Source organism: Stegostoma tigrinum, chromosome 1 (genome assembly GCF_030684315.1).
Source record: "Stegostoma tigrinum isolate sSteTig4 chromosome 1, sSteTig4.hap1, whole genome shotgun sequence".
NCBI classification, from domain to species: domain Eukaryota; kingdom Metazoa; phylum Chordata; class Chondrichthyes; order Orectolobiformes; family Stegostomatidae; genus Stegostoma; species Stegostoma tigrinum.
The window spans coordinates 163,445,433-163,461,668 of NC_081354.1; positions in this window are offsets into that span (position 1 = coordinate 163,445,433).

The following is a 16,236-nucleotide window of genomic DNA, read 5'->3' on the forward strand; positions in this document are numbered from 1 at the left end:
AGACGTTGTTATCACAAGATAACAAAATGTGAAGCTGGATGAACACAGCAGGCCAAGCAGCATCTCAGGAGCACAAAAGCCAACGTTTCGGGCCTAGACCCTACCAAACACAACCTGTTGTTAGCCACTAATAATCCCCAATATCTGACACTTATTCTCCCAGACTGACCATTACCATTCTTTTGACTATCTAACTGTTCTTCTGTCTCTCTTTGGTCTGTATCTCCATCTATCATTTACTCTTTACCCCCTTCCACAACCCTATTTTCTACATAAAACAAACAACCTTTTTCCTAGGACTATCATGGTCACCTTGGTGGCACAGAGATTAGTGCCGCTCCCTCACAGCAACAATGACCCATGTTCTATTCCAGCCTTGGGCGACTGCCTGTTTGGAGTTTGCATATTCTCCCCATGTCTGTGTGGCTTTTCTCTGGGTGTTCCAGTTTCCTACCACAGTCCAAAGATGTGCAGGTTAGGTGGATTGGCCAGGCTAAATTTCTCATGGTCCTGAGATGTGTAGGCTAGTGGATCAGCCATGGAAGTTGCAGGGTTACAGGGACAGGGTGGAAGGGGTGTATCTGGGTAGGAAGCTCTTTGAAGAGTTGATGTGGACTTGTTGGGCTGAATGGCCTGCATCCACACTGTAGGAATCTTATGATCAGTTCTGAAGAAGGGTCACTGGACCCGAAATTTTAAGTCTGCTTTTTCTTCACAGATGCTGCCAGACCTGCTGAGTTTTTCCAGCAATTGCTGTTTTTGTTTCTTCATTCCCACTCTCCTGTATAATAATAATTCTTACATGATGCCAGTATATTGCCCATAATACCATGCATCTTAATTCTGCAACTAACCTTTTATGTGGAACTTTATCAGAAACTTTCTGGAAATTCAATAAACGTACCCACTGTTTTCAACTTATCTATTTTGTTAGTTGCATCTTCAAGAAACTTTAATAGGTTTCTTGAACATGATTTCCCTTTCACAAAATCCATGTTGACTCTGACTAATCCTGCGCAAATTTTCAAAGTGTTCTGTTATTGCATCCTTTATAATAGGCTAGCATTGTCCTTACTATTGATGTTGGGTAGAATCTATATTGCAATTCCTTGTTTTCTCCCTCCATCATATTTTAAATAGTGGGGCTACATATTTTACTCTACAGTCTGCTGCGATTGTAGATCGATAGGATTTTGGAAGATGAAAACCATGCAGCCACTGTTTCTATGACCCTCTTCTTTTATTCCCTGGGGCATAGATTATACAATCTGAGGATTTATTAGCTTTCAGTCTGATTTATTTCTCTTGCACTTTTTTTTAAACAAACGTTAATTTCTATCAATTGCGTCTTCTTATTAGTCTTTTGGCTTTTGAGAATTTCTTGGAAGTTATTTCTATGAAGACTGAACTAAAGTATGTGGTTAATTGCTGTTCCATTTCTTTTCTCTCCAGTATCAATTATCCAGTTTCAGACTGTAAGGAGCCCACATTTGTCTTCACTAGCCTTTTTATCTATACATAACTACAGAAGCTTTTACAATTTGCTTTTATGTTTCTTGCAAGTTTGCTCATGGTCTATTTTTAGGTTTAGTCTCCTACTTTAATTTTGTCCTTTCAATAATTTTCTTTGTCCTCTCTTGTTGAATTCTGACCTGTTTCCAATCCAAAGGCTTGCTATGTTTTCGAGTAACTATATTTTACTTCTCTTTTGATCTGGTATTATCCTTAAGTTCTTTGGTTAGCTGTGGTTTGAGACCTTTTTCTCGTGCTTTTTTCACACCAGAAAGGAATGCATAACTGTTGCAACACAGCCATTGTGTTTCAGCCATTGTCATATCTTTTAACGAAGCTCCTCATTTGTCATAGTTAGCTTATCTCTCATACCTGCATGGTTTCCTTTGTTGCGATTTAGGATGCTAGGTTTGGAGTGTATTATTTCACTTTCCATCCCAATAAGAATTCCGCAATGTTATGGTCAGTCTCTTCTCAAGGACCCCAGACAACAAGATTATTAATAAATTCCTTTTTATTACACCATACTGAATCTGGGACAGTCTGTTCCCTAGATGGTTCTTCAACATACAGCTGCAAAATGACATCTTATATGCACATCTGAAATTCATCTGCAATAATAAGTGCAGACTAAAGTCATCCTTGATTTCTATACCACTCTTGTTACATGCTTCTTTCCTTTCATGTTCAGTACCACCCCCTACTTTTTTCGAAACCTGTTGACAACTCCCCTAACATTTTCCTTGTTGCTTCTTAATGGCATGATGTTGGATCAGAACCCCAAAGTACTGTGGACATTTTTGATTCCAACATGCATTTTAGAAAAGATAATGCCTAAGACAAACCTGCAAAAGCAAAGGAACTGTCAATATTCTACTATCTAATCTTCACAAGTAACCCAGAGAGAGACTGATGTGTATTTCTTTTACCTTATTTGGGCACAAATATTATTTGGGTGGCACGGTAGCTCAGTGGTTAGCACTGCAGCCTCACAGCACCAGGGACCCGGGTTCAATTCCCGCTTTGGGCGACTGCCTGTGTGGAGTTTGCACATTCTCCCTGTGCGTGGGTTTCCTCCGGGTGCTCCGGTTTCCTCCGACAGTCCAAAGATGTGCAGGTTAGGTGGATCGGCCATGCTAAATTGCCCATAGTGTTCAGGGGTGTTTGGGTTATAGGGGGATGGGTCTGGGTGTGATGCTTCAAGGGGCAGTATGGACTTGTTGGGCCGAAGGGCCGGTTTCCGCACTGAAGGGAATCTAATCTAATATGCATGTATAAGTGTTGCATTATTTTTTCTCTTCACATTTAGTAACCAATAAACTCACTTTTCTGAAAACTCAAGAAAACCTGGTTAAGCTGGTGCCTTGAAAACCAAAAAATTACATTCAGAGCACACAAGTCACAGATAATGCCCATCTTCAATGAGACAGAATCTAAACATGGCCTGTTGACATTCAGTGGCATTACCATTACTCAGACTCCCATCAACTTCCTGGTGCTCAACTATACACTAGAAACTGGACTGGGCTAACCATATGAATAACATGGCAATAAGAGCAAGTCAGAGGCTGGGAATCCATCAGCAAGTAAGCCACCTCCTGACAGTGTGCCCTCTGATTTTCTTTCCAGATGTGCAGGTCTCCAAGGTCTGTGTACTGCAGTGACATCGAGAATTAGATGTCAACGCCACATCGATGTGCCAACACCGATCCCTCAGCTAACACAATCTTCTGGTCATTCAGACATTAACTAGATTTCTCCATGAATGTAATCTATCTGTAAGCTCTATGTCAAGAACTGCTAGAGCAGACACATAAGGGTTAAATGGCTTCAACCACAACCATGAAATCACCAACTGAATCCCTGTATTGGCCTGGCATCAATAAGAACATCGAACAGCTATTTAAGTTGTATGAAACATGTTCATTCCATTAACATCAACAATTGAGAGAATCTCTCATTGCATACAAGGCTCCATCTGAGCTGTGGTGGAAGCTTGTGACTGACCTTTGACGCGCCCAAAGACTCAATTACATTCTTGTGACTGAACATTCCATCAAATCTCCTTTTGTGGACAGATTAAAGACTCTGGTAATGTAATCCTTATTGACATATTGCTTGCCTTATTCAGTCTAATCTCAACAAATTATGACAACAATGATGTGCATTTCACTAGCACGCCATTCCAAGCTATGCACAGGAACTGGAGTACCTTTTTTCACTGGCCTCAGTTGAATAGTCTCACTTATTTCATACTTCTTACCAAATGCAGGGTGACTTGCCAAGATTTTCAGATGGTTATGTGCCCCTCCTCTAGGCAATGATTTACCCTCACCTGCTGCCTCATGTTCTTTCCACCTGTCCTGTTTGTTTTGGAAAATTTACAATCTTATTTGTCACTGGCATTCCAGGAACGCCGTAATGATTGCATTAATATTTATGCAGGTGTAATTCTAGTTAGTTATAAATGAACTGAAGGGGAAGTCAAATAAGTACCTGAAGGAAAAACAATAGACAGATTCCAAAGAAAGTTCAATGAGCTCACGCAGGAGATCTGTGTAGAGCACGTACACTGGGATAGCCCATGTGATGCTCAATGGCCTGTATGGGTGCTGGTTTCTAACTCTACATAATGTAATTTCCAAAAGATGAGAATGGAGATTAGTCACTGAGGCTTTGAAGTCTTTAGCCAGTTCTTTTTAAGAAACTAATTGAATTCATTCAGTCAACTTGTCCAATGACACTGAACTATAATAGAGCAGGCAGCAAAGATTGCTGCTGTGTTTTCCTTTGATCCTTTTGCCAAGGGACAACTCGAGCTTTTCCAATAGCAAAATGACCTGGACTAAGAGATCCAGATGGCGGCAGGGAATTAGATTATGAGTGAGACCAACTGTCTGATCTCTTCAAAGTAGCAAGCGGTTGTGAAGGTTATAGCTTATGTTTCCATTTGAAGAATTCTGAGGAGAGAATGTGAGCATTCAGGTAAGTTTAACATCCACAGGCTATCAGCTCTTTGATTGTTGGTTCCATTTCAAGGTGTATCTGGATTTCTAGAAGGCATTTGACAAGGTGCCACACCAAAGGTTGCTACAAAAGATGAAGTTGCATGGTATTACAGGTAATGTATTGGCATGGATAGAGGATTGGTTGACCAGTAGAAAACAAAGAGTAGGGGTAAATGGGTGTTTTTCTGGTTGGCGGTCAGTGGCTAGTTGTGCGCCTCAGGGATCAGTGTTGGGACCGCAATTGTTTACAATTTACATAGAGATTTGGAGTTGGGGACTAAGTGTGGTGTGTCAAAATTTGCAGATGCATGAAGGTGAGTGGTAGAGCAGTGTGCAGAAGACACTGAAAATCTGCAGAGGGATATGAATAGTCTAAGTGAGTGGGCAAAGGCCTGGCAGATGGAGTACAATGTTGATAAGGGTGAGGTCATCCCTTTTGGTAGGAATAACAGCAAAATGGACTATGTTTTAAATGGTAATAAAATTGCAGCACGCTGCTGTGCAGAGGGACTTGGGTGTCCTTGTACACGAATTGCTGAAGGGGGGATTGCAGGTGCAGCAGGTAATTAAAAAGGCAAATGGAATTTTGTCTGCCATTGCTAGAGGGATGGAGTTTAAAAACAGGGAGGCTATGCTGCAGCTGTATAGGGTTCTGGTGAGACCACACCTGGAATACTGTGTGCAGGTTTAATCTCCTCACTTGAGAAGAGACATACTAGCACTGGAGGGGGTGCAGAGGAGATTCACTCGATTGATTCCAGAGTTGAGAGGGTTGGATTATGAGGACGGACTGAGTAAACTGGGATTATACTCATTGGCATTCAGAAGAATGAGGGGAGGTCTTATAGAAACATTATGAAGGGAATAGATAAGGTGGAGGCAGGGAGGTTGTTTTGCTAGCAGGTGAAACTAGGACTAGAGGGCGTTGCCTCAAAATAAAGGGAAGCAGATGTAGGACTGAGGTCAGGAGGAACTTTTCCACCCAAAGGGTTGTCAATCTGTGGAATTCCCTGCCCAGTGAAGCGGTTGAAGCTGCCTCGCTGAATGTGTTTAAGGCAAGGCTAGATAAATTTTTGAACAGTAAAGGAATTAAGGGTTATGGTGAGTGGGTGGGTAAGTGGAGCTGAGTCTCAAAAAGATCAGCCATGATCTTATTGAATGGCGGGGGAGGCTCGAGGGGCTGGATGGCCTACTCCTGCTCCTCGTTCTTATGACACAGACCTGTGAAAACTGAATGGTGGAGTGGAATATATTCCAGTAAGTTGTCCTCCCTCTTGGACTGACTTCGAAAGCTAGCTGTAATGTCATGGTGTTAATAATTAAGCCTACATCTCTATTATAGGTTAAACTTTGCTCTGAGGCAGCATGAATACATATCAGTCACCAAATACTTATAATGCACTTTCATATAATGGCAGATGGGACTGAACCAGGTAGTGAAGGGGGCCAGCAGCAAATATGTAACTGTAATTTCAGCTGAAAACTGCCAACATTCAATCAGAGCCACTGAATAATGATCAAATTTTCTCTTCTCTCATATCGAGCCTAGTGAAGCAATGAGTGAGAAGTGAGGCCAAGGCAAAGAAAGGCTAAAAAAGCAATTGAGGCTCTTGCAAAGGAAAAGGGGTCAATAAAATGTGGGGAAAAGGGTGCAAAAGGGGTTAAGATGAGTTACAAAAGGGGAGAGAGGTTCTGCTAATAGTGGACTAAGGGGGAAGTCAGTTTTTAAACCTGCCAGCAAAGAGTAATTTGAATTACTGAGGTAATGAATTCCTTTTAAATGAACGTGGAGTCTCCAGCTTAAGGCCGCATAAGTTCCAGAGCAATTGTATGGGGACACTGTAGGGGAAGTAGGATAATAAACAATGCATTAATTGGATAATTTAATACTAAACAGTTTTATTTCAAAAGAACTTGATTTGTGACTTGAGTTCTAGTAACTGTGTTAGAGATAAATATGCAACTATTTTCCGTATACTGTGATCCAAGGCAAGATTGAATGACTTTCATGTTTAGAAATTTTTTATGATCTTGGGACATTCCAAAGCAATTTAGAGGTAAAGAAATACTTTAGAAATGTAGTCACTGTTGTGTTGAAGGAAACATAATGAGATAAATAACAGAATGATTTGGGTGAATCTAGGATAGGGATAAATAATGTAAACACGAAACTGGACGATCAGAATCAGTTAGGAAATTACAAAACTCTTGCACAGACAGAGGGTGGCTGTAATTTGAAACCCTCTACCACAACCAGCAATTGATGCCACATCGATATCAACTCTTGATCAACTGTCAAATTTAAATTTGTGACTGAGATCTGAGATTCAGTAGACAGGGAAGTAACAGCCTGGTTAAAATCTTCTATCTTTGTGCATATGTAATTGATCAACATTAGCTGGTGCCATACCAATCCACAGAAGGTATATTAAGGCTGATGGATTGTTGCATATGGAAGTATGCCAGTAAATTTAATTGTTATTAATTTAGTTTGTGTGGATTATAATATTCTGTATTCTTACTGATGAAAAAAAATCAAGCTACCTCAATATGCAATGAATCAGATTTCATTGGAAAAATATCAAAGAGAGGACCTTAGAAGAATATAGTGTATTGCTCATTTCACACTGAGAAGAGGCAAGTTGAAGCAGAAGAGAGGTACTTCAAGGATAAAGGTGATTAGCATCATGATGACATGTTAGACCTTAATTTGCTCTTTCAGGAAAGAGTTGGCTAAAAGATATGAAACAAAGGTTAGGTATAGATGGACATTTCTCACATTGGACATTATTTGAAAACTATGTTCCCCATGGATTGATGTTGGGACTCTTGCTTTTTTCACATTTATATAAATGATTTGGAAATGTGTGTTGAGGACAGAATCTCTAAATTTGCAGATGATATAAAGCGAGACAGAAATGTGAATTGTGTGGATGATGTGAAATGACTTCAAAGGGACATTGACAAGTTGGCCAAATGGCAGGCAAATGGCAGATGAATTTCAATGCAGAGAAACGGGAGATAACTCATTTTGGTAGAAGAAATGTGGAGAGACAATCCAGGCTAAATGGTACAACTTTGAGAGGAGTACAAGAGCAGAGGGGCCTTGGGGATCAGGTGCATGATTCTCTGAAGGGGGCCAGTTAAGTTGAAACAGTTGTTAAAAAGGCTCATAGGATCCTTGGCTTGAAATATAGAGGCAGCGAGTTCTGGGAACCTTATTTAAGGGTGGGATGTGGGACCCCTGGAGAGAGTTCAAAGGAGATTTACTATAATGATACTGGGAATGAGGGATTTTAGATAGAAGAATAGAGAAATTGGTCTTAGTGTCCTTGGGGCAGAGAATATCAAGTGTAGACCTTATTGAAGTGTTTGGAATTATGAACAGTTTTAACAGAGTGAAGAAGGGTATTCTAATTCCATTAGTTGGAATGCCAGTAACTAGGGGTCACAAATTCAAGATTGCCAGCAAGAGAGGGAGCAGTATGATAAGGAAAAACGTCTTTACCCAGAGAGTTGTTAGAATTTGGAATGCGCTGCCTGGAAGAGTGGTGGAGATGGATTCCGTAGGAGGTTTCAAAAGAGAGCTGGGATATATTTTTGAATGGGATGAAGTTAGATGGCCATGAAGATACAGCTGGAGAGTGGGGCTAGTTGGGTAGCTCTTTCAGGAGCTGGCTCAGACACAGTGAGTTGAATGGCATTCTCGTGTACTGTAAAATTTTCTATGATTCTAGCAGAGAATGAAGTTGCCATGGATGGCAATGAATAATTGCAGGAGAAGATCCAGAATCTTGTTTTGCAAGCCTAGATTATGTCCAGGATCGCCCCAGTGTTTTAGTTGAGGAGGAGCAGCATATCATTGAAGAAGGCATGAGCACTGCAGGAAAGAAATAATTTCTAAGAGAGGAAATGTGCAGAAACACACCTAGTTGGCAAATGTTCGAGAAGGGAAGTACATAAATAACAGAAAACCAACACTGTTATACACAAGTTTAATTGTGGAAAATGCTGAAGGACTGGATGACCGAAAAGGAATGGCAGGGACTGAGGAAGGAAAAAAATAGATAACAATATCATTTCACATGTGGAAATTTGACAATAGCCTATGGTCTGCAGCATGTAGAATTACAATGTGTCACTGCTCCCGCATGAGCTCCAGAGCGCTTGCTGGAACTTGAAATAGAACAGATACATCTGAAAATAGACTTTAATGTGAATAATTTACCCACACAATTGTGTGGATGGTGCTACTTCATAACTCAGCTGGACAAATGAAAGACATACGTTATCAAACATGTTCTCCCCTTAACTAGGTGCATGTTCACTCAACACTACGGAGCTGTTTATGTAGCAAGGTGTTGAAGAGGAAGCAGAAGGAATTCTGGAAAGATTTGGTGCTTGACTTCGTATCAGGATAGTCTGGAATATGTACAAAGGGAACTTGACACCAAAAATAGCAGTCACACAGCAGTATCAAACAATAACGTCACACATTAGGGATTCACAAATTAGAACTAGTGATAGGATATCAACAAAATGTAGAAGAGGAGAGCACCAGCGCAAATATACATCCAGTAAGATTAAACAGCGTTTGTGAAATATATTGATAATAAGGCAAATATCTGAAAAAGGACCCTAGCTAAATATCCTCTCTATCTTTGGTGTAGCTGTAGTGGAGGAAATTGCTGATGCTAATGATAAACTTACAAAATGACAAAATGCAACAGAGGAGTTTCCGATAGATTCCAATTTTGATGTAATTGTTTCCAATGCTTAAGCTTATTCTATTGTTCATATTGGTGAAATTCTTTATCCGCTGGAGCTCCCAAGATGCCATAATCAGCAGAAGTGTGGTCTCAAGCTGACATGACTGTGGAAGTCATCTGATGACCTACAGGAAAAGGAATTCTGACTGAAAGAGAAGTGGTTGGGAAATCATAATTCCTTTGTCTTCAGAACAGTTTTCAAAGTTGTCTTTGTTCTTCTTTTCGTCTCCATCATTAATTCCTGCTGAAGAATTATTTCGTTATCACACCAGCAGAATTGATGCAATTTTGAAGTTCTCCAGAGGAGCAAAAAGCGCTTCTCTTTGGTCACTTTGGTGTTTTAAACTTTCCCTGTGTTGAAGGAGAAGAAGGAAAAGCAGAAGAAACACAATTTCAGTTTGTTGTCTTCCTCTTTACTGGGGTTTCATGGTTCAGGTCCTGAAAATTTGTTTTTTGAGTCATTCCTTCTTTGATTAATCTTTTGTCATCAAGATGTTTTTAGCAGCACAGCCCAGGTACCAGCTGCTGTGAAAATTTAGTATCCCAGTCTGTGAATGTGTTTGTATTCAACCATTACTCTGATTCTCAAAATGAGTGGAAAACACTGTTACAGATTGACGCCTTTGGTGAAAGAGAATTTAGGGGGTGAGAATTGGTGTGAATGCGATGAAAATGTGAATAGTTAAGAAGTGAAAGAAAGATGCGGTGGTGGAGTCAGGGCAGGTGTAGCATAACATGTTAATAGCTGCTATACGAATTGCTACAGTGTAATATCAATGATATCATAGAATATTTTCAATGTGGAAGCAGGCCATTCAGCCTACCAAGTTCATACTAACCCTTTGAAGAAGGTTGGTCCCACCTAGACCTTCAACTCTGCATTTTTCATGGCTAACCCATCTAATCTGTATTCCCTGGACAATTTAACTGCTACTCCTCTTAACCTGCTCATCTTTGGACTGTGGGAGGAAACTAGAGCTCCCAGAGAAAGCCTACACAGATAGAGGGAGAATGTACAAACTCCACACAATTGCCCAAGGGTGGAATTGAGCCCAAGTTTCTAGCACTGTCAGGCAGCAGTGCTAACCACTGAGCCACCCTCACTTATCAGATCACATTAAGCTGGCACCTAAGGGACGAAGATTCTAATGGACTCTTGTTGAACCATATCTCTGTAAACAGTGTAAAAGTAAATAAACGTTAATTAGTTTGCACTTCTAGTCCTCATCTGTCAAAGGTATCTAGAAACCATTTATGATATTTGTACAACTACAAGAAAAGAGAAATAAAAGCAATAACAATTTAGATAAGCCTGGCAATCCACCAAATCATCTGGATTAAAGTTCCAAAGAAGAGTCATATTGAAATTTGCTTAATGTTAGCTCTGTTTCTCCCTCCACTCTATTGAGTTTTTATTGCACTTTCAGCTTTTATGCTAGATTGCCAGCATCTGCAGAATTTTACTTTTACTTTAGGAGCAACTTTATGTCCCAATCAATCCAGTACAAGTTTAAGATAGATTCATGTAAAATATCTCAGTTCTTGAGACAATCCGGCCTCTTTCTAAACGTTGGCCCTAATTCAAGAATTAGAGTCAGACTTGAATGCAAGCTCAGAGATTTTGATCTTTATACAATGCAGATTCCAATATAAATTTGCTGATCCCTTGAAGCCAAATCCGTAGCTGACCTGGAAATTATGCAGTACATGTAATTTATCGTGTCTTTTGCTAGCAGGTATTGTAGCAAAATTGTCATGATCCCACTAAAAATTTATTGAATTAAGTCTCACAATTATTTCAGGGAAATGAAAACAGATTTATTATTTGACTGAAACAGAGGATTTTGTAATTTTAAACAAACCTTGGCTTTCGCCTCTTGCTCTCCTCCAATGATCATGAGATAACAATTTATCTGCTTGGCCTGAGGTAAATACTGTTTCTTGTTTCTGTTGTGCACATGCCATCTTGGCTTGGTATGGGCTGATGCTGACAAGGCTAGCTGAGAGCTCAGCCAAGTCCTAAGACTGGAGTTAAATATGAGGAAGGTCTAATGTCTTTTTTAGCGAAGCCTCACAGGAAATAGCCCGACTCACTGTCTCCTCTTCCTCCAGCTTCCCATCATCAGCACCGCCATTACCAAATCATCACTTGTCTTATTTCATTCATCTTCTTGGTTCAATGTGAAGTGTTGAGGAGGGAAGTGTTGTGGGAGAAGCTGTCTTTGGCAGAGTTTTAAAATGAGTAAGAGTTCAGTGAGGATGAGTAACTACCCTGAATACTAAATAAATGTCTACCAATCAATAAGAGACTGAATTCACATTCAAAATAACTGGCTTATGATTTTGACTGGGACTGTTTCATTCTGTCATCAGATGTCCAGAAATCATCCCAGCAGAGAGCTTTGAGGAAGAAAGCATGGATGTCATGAAAGGAGATGTAGATGGGGACAGTTGGGTGTATGTTTTGGAGGCGGGAGTCTGTGATAGCAGTTCAGAAAGGAAAGTGGATGTTGTCTGAGGAAAGCAAAATATTGACATCATTTAGCTAGGATGCTAGAGTGGAGACGAAGCTTCGAAGGATGAGAATCATGGGTAAGAAGGGCATGGTAGGTTAAAGTTGGCAGGAGACTGTGTGAAGATTGGTAACAGAAAACAGATGGAGAAAATTGCGAAGGTAATTGCGCGAATAGTCAAGCTTGTGGAGGCAATCTCTTATTATCCCTGGTTTCTGTCACTGTTTAAATTGTACCATTCAAAGCAGCACACAAATAAATCTTCTTCACTCTGTTCTAAATGTGTTACAAGATTGGGATAAAGAATATAAGGCTGTATGTCTTGTGGAAGTAAGGCATCAGCTCAACATAGCAATTGCCTTGAGCATTGAAGGGTTGGAGGAAGATCCTAAGTTTAGTATGTGTCATATTGATGAGCCATTGGTTAAAATGGGATGAAGATTCAGGAGTACAGCGAGCAATACATTCCCACCAATGCCAGAAGACCTCCTACAAATTTGGAGGTATGAAAGTGTGGATGATTTCTGTTCACACAACTGTTTTTAAAAGCAGACAATACTTCATCCCTACATAAGGATATATTTCTCTGGTTCACCTCTGGCTTCAGGAATTTTCCAAAGCTCCACAACAAATAGAGATCAGCAGACTGATGATGTTCTCAAGAAGAGTCATATGAAATGTTAACTCTGTTTCTCTTTCTTTACAGGTGCTGACAGACCTACTGAGTTTCTCCTGCAATTTCTGTTTTGGTTTCTGATAGCAGCAGACTGGTGGAATATTTTGAGAAACTCATTCACCTCTAAGTTGGTACTCTAGCTCCGTCTGCTAGTATGCAACATACCTTTAGGAAACATGTCAGGATATCATCAGCACACAACTACAAGGCTGTATTTATATGTACATTTCCACAATGGCAGCAAAAGTTTTGACCTTTATCAAAACCAAAGTGGCTGAACTTCTCTAAACTGTGCTATTGTGCTTTGTCTCACAGGCAGTGTGAAATGTCTCTTTCAGAGACATTTATGATAACTAGCACTGTATCAAGTCATGCAATCCGGTATTATAAAAGTCTGTCACTGTTTTATTGTAGCATGACATATTGAGGGAAAAGTGGAACAGTTTGTAACAGAGATAACAAAGTGTGGAGCTGGAAGAACACAGCAGGCCAAGCAGCATCTCAGGAGCACAAAAGCTGACGTTTCGGGCCTAGACCCATCATCATCATGAAGAGTCTAGGCCTGAAACGTCAGCTTTTGTGCTCCTGAGATGCTGCTTGGCCTCCTGTGTTCATCCAGCTCCACACTTTGTTACCTTGGATTCTCCAGCATCTGCAGTTCCCATTATCACTGATACAGTTTGTAACAGAATTGCTTACTCCTAGACCAGACAAAGAAGCACCTCTGCTTGTAATTATATCTGAATTTCAGAGGCTTTCATAAACATTTGTTGAATTTTTCAGCACCATGTTACGCACATCTAACTCTTACATTGTGGAAGCTAATATGTGTGTCAGTTTATCTGGTATGAATACCCTGCTGTAGATAAAGTGCCAATCACCACGTCTGCAGCAAGTTGGGAGGGCAGATCATTTCATTCTCCATTGAGGCAAGATGTTGTTCTTTAAATATTGATATCTTACCTTGAGGAATGTTGGGTACAAGGTTTGTGTTTCTATGTAAGCCATTATAACCATTGGGTTCTTGTTCCTATACAGAACCTACAGTATTAGATTCCCTACTGTGTGGAAACAGGCCCTTCGGCCCAACAAGTCCACACTGACCTTGAAGCATCCCACCCAGACCTATCCCCCTATAACGCACACACCCCTGAACAGTACGGGCAATTTAGCATGGCTGATCCACCTAGCCTGCACATCTTTGGACTGTGGGAGGAAACCGGAGCACCCGGAGGAAACCCACGCAGACACGGCAAGAATATGCAAACTCCACACAGACAGTCGCCCAAGGCTGCAATCGAACCCGGGTCCCTGGAGCTGTGAGTCTACAGTGCTAACCACTGAGCCACTGTGCTGCCCTATGCTGGACAAATGGGCACTGAAGTGCCATGAGTTGGCATGGAGGTCATAAAAGTCCATGAGGGGTTGGTGGAGGGCCATAGGCTGTCAGGTAAGCATTTTGGGACTTAACTTACAGATGTTTCACTCATCACAGTTATGCTGACACCACCTTGGAGGGATTATAACCTGGGTACCTTAGAAAGTTGGCCTGAAACTATGAAAACTGCAGGCATGAAGAAATTCCAGCCCTGCCTTGATGTATTGAGAATGGAGCTTGCAGGCTTGAGGCCTTAACTAGACTGCATGCTGGTGAAAACTGGGTGTGAGGGCAGAAATCCTGGAATTGGTCCTGTTTGCCATTGCCTGCAAATGAGTGAAAGGCAGCCTTTACCTACGTTTTCTGCCATTTGAAAACTAGCTGCTCAGGTGCTGAATCTTCGATAACCACCTCGCAGTCAGGGCCTGGGTTAGTCTTCTTTGGAATGCAGTCTTGCACAGGTCAAAAGAATGGTTGGAAACAGGTTAAAGTGGATAAGTTCCCAGGTTGTCATATGTCCCTGTGGCCTGTTACAATAGGGTAAATGGTGCTCACTATTGAAGGCCAGGAAGTTGTCATGTTTATTGTGGGTTTCCTTCCAAGGGATGAATTTTCAACAATTTACAGTGTTATTTACTTGGAGACTTCTTGTTAGGAAGTAAAGTTTCTGTACTAGAGGAATTAGAACATTTTGAAGATGTGAGATAGTCTCATTTGCAGAAATTGCAAAAGTCACCTCACTTTTGGCAGCTTTCTGATCAGCCTTTTGATGTCCATTTTTACAAGAAAAGGCTGTTCCAGAAAATTCAACACTTAAAATATTACACATTAAAGTTATAGATATGACATTTTCCGGGAATGGTGAGTGCTTTAGGGATGTCTGAGGTTTATGGAAGCCACTTTATAAATTCAAACTCATGAGGAAGAATGATGTGAAACTTAGAAGACTTCAGAGAAGATTTGCAAGGTTGTTGTCAGTATTGGAGGGTTTGAGTTATAAGGGAGAGGCTGAATAGGCTGGGGCTATTTTCCCTGGGGTATCGGAGACTGAGGGATGACCTTATAGAGCTTATGGAGGTTTACAAAATCACCAGGGGCATGGGTAGGGTGAATAGCCAAGGCTCTTTCCCCAGAGTTGGGGAGTCAAAAACTAGAGGGCATAGGTTTAAGGTCAGAGGGGAAAGATTTAAAAGGGACCTGAGGGGTAACGATTTCAAACAGAGGGTGGTATGTGTACAGAATGAGCTGTCAGAGGAAGTGGTGGAGGCTGGTACAATTACAACATTTAAAAGGCATCTGGATGGGTATATGAATAGGAAGGATTTGAAGGCATATAGGCCAAATGCTGGCAAATGGGACTACATTAATTTAGATATGTGGTCAGCATGGATAAGTTGGACTGAATGGTCTGCTTTTGTGCTGTACAGCTCGATTACTCTATGACTCTAAATGCCTGATCTAGGAATGATTATATCTAGTCTCTACATACAGGTATGACCGTTTTTAATCCTTTTGTTGTTTATGTCAATACGCACAGAAATAATTTTGTTTTTATTTCCACTCTATATTTCTTTGTGAAGCAAATTCAGAATGTCTATGGACAGTTATAAAGAAAATGAATGGGATCCTCACTGGCGCACAAAGGAATCAGTCTGACTGGGCTACAAAGCAGCATATTTGTGCCAAATTCATACAAAGCCCTTAAGCAAGACTACACATTCTAATGGTAAATTAGAGCTGAGTGAATTAGCCAGCTCATTTAATATCTAGTGAATGGACTGAGGCCAGCATTCATCATCAATCCTAGAGAAAGATCTTTTCGGCCTGAACCTGGTTAGTAACCAGAGGAAATAGCCTTGAGGTAATTGACAAAGAAGCCAGAGCTGAGGTGAGAACTTGCTTATACTCAGCCAGTTACTATGAACTGGGCTGCTCTGCCCGAAAGGATAGAGGAAGCAGATACAATAAATACTTTCAAAAGGAAATTGAATGAGCGTTTGAAGGAGAAGAAAATTGTAGGGGCAAGGGGAAAGAAAAGGAGCATGGAACTAATTGGATGTCTCTTTCAAAGAGCCAGCATGGGTACTATGGGCCTAATGGCCTCCTTTAATTCTGTAAGATCATATGAGCTAAACTAAACACTGAACTTGAGCACAAACAATGGGACTTCTTGATATTGAATATTTGAGCAGCAGTGATTGGGAATGCTAGAAGAATGAGTAAACATTTTCTGAATGGTTAGAAAGGTCAAATTTGAAGAACCCCAGCAAAATCCCCTTCCCCTCCTGCCATTCTTCCAATAAAACCTCCACTCTCAAAAGATGACAAAAAGAACCGTTGCACCTATAACAAATAGTAATCATTTACGGTGAATTATTTC